Raw genomic sequence first — 1,546 nt, 5'->3', positions numbered from 1 at the left:
AGAAAGAAAGCATGGAGTTTACCATTTCTTTCAACACCCTATTCTTTCTTTCCGCTACACCGTTTTGTTGTGGTGTATATGGAGCGGTCGTCTCATGAATCACGCCTACGGATTCAAAGAATGTCGGATCATAATATTCTCCTCCCCTATCGGTTCTAAGCTTCTTGAGCTTAACCCCGAGTTGTGTTTCAACCTCGGACTTATACATCCTAAACTTATCCAAAGCTTCGTCTTTAGAATGCAACAAGTAAACGTAGCATAACCTAGTCGAATCCTCAATAAACGTAACTACGTACTTTTTATTTCCTAGAGACGGTGTACTATGAAAATCGCACAAGTCACTATGTACAAGTTCTAGAGTGTCCGAACTTCTTTCTACGTTAGGAAATGACAGCCTCGTGATTTTTGTTTTCATGCAAGTAACGCAACGATGATCATTCTCCAATGCACATGGTGGAATAAGATCTAACTTAGACATTACATGCATCCGTTTAAAATGAACGTGACCTAATCTAGCATGCCATAAATCTGAAACATTGGAAGAGAGAACATACAAAGAAATACTCGGTTTATTAATATTGAGTTTGAACATCGAATTACATAGATAGCCTTGTCCAACAAAAATCCCCCCTTTGGACAATACAAACTTATCAGCCTCAAACACCATCTTGAATCCGAATCGATTCAATACGCTACCCGATACAAGATTCTTCCTAACATCCGGTGCATAAAGCACATCTCGAAGAGTAAGAGTTTTCCCGGATGTAAACAACAAATCTACTTGTCCCTTTCCCAAGACGTCAACCGTAGATTCGTTGCCCATGTAAAGCACGCTTCCATCCTTGACGTCCTCAAACGTCTTGAATAGGTTGCGGTCTTTACATATGTGTCTCGTAGCGCCCGAATCAATCCACCAAGAGTTATCACTCTCCTGCACATGATTCAACTCAGAAATCATAGCCACAAAATTCATAACCAAATTTGTGTCTATCAGAGTAATAGTACCTTGGTTGGGTTGGCCTTGGTCGTGTTTGCCTTGGCCTTGACCCTTCTTTCTATTCTTGTAAGAATAACAATCCTTTTTAAAGTGTCCGGGCTTGTTGCAGAACCAGCAACTCCCACTCGGCTTAGGCCTTTTGTTTGAGTGGCCTTTCGGGGATTTGTTTGGCCTCTTTTGGCCCCGTTTCTTCTCTTCCTCCACCACATGAACCGTAGTAGACGAAGAAACATGTGTGTCTTTCTTGTCATGCATTCGAAAATTCTCCTCAATCCGAAGATGTGATCCCAATTGCTCAAGGGTCATATCTTCCTTCCTATGCTTCAAGGAACGCTTAACGTCCTTCCAAGATGGTGGTAGCTTGTCAACAATAGAAGAAACCATAATGGTTTCATCCATTTTCAACTCATGTTGGGTGAAACTACCCAAGATCCTCTGAAGCTCATGAAATTGCTCCATAACCGGTCTTGCGTCCACCATCTTGTAAGCGTTAAACTCGCTTACAAGAAACCTCTTACTCGAGGCATCTTCCGACATGTATTTCTCTTC

This window comes from Tarenaya hassleriana, unplaced genomic scaffold (genome assembly GCF_000463585.1).
Source record: "Tarenaya hassleriana unplaced genomic scaffold, ASM46358v1 Cleome38, whole genome shotgun sequence".
NCBI classification, from domain to species: domain Eukaryota; kingdom Viridiplantae; phylum Streptophyta; class Magnoliopsida; order Brassicales; family Cleomaceae; genus Tarenaya; species Tarenaya hassleriana.
The sequence above is the reverse complement of the archived record's forward strand: the minus strand, read 5'-3'. Positions refer to the sequence as shown.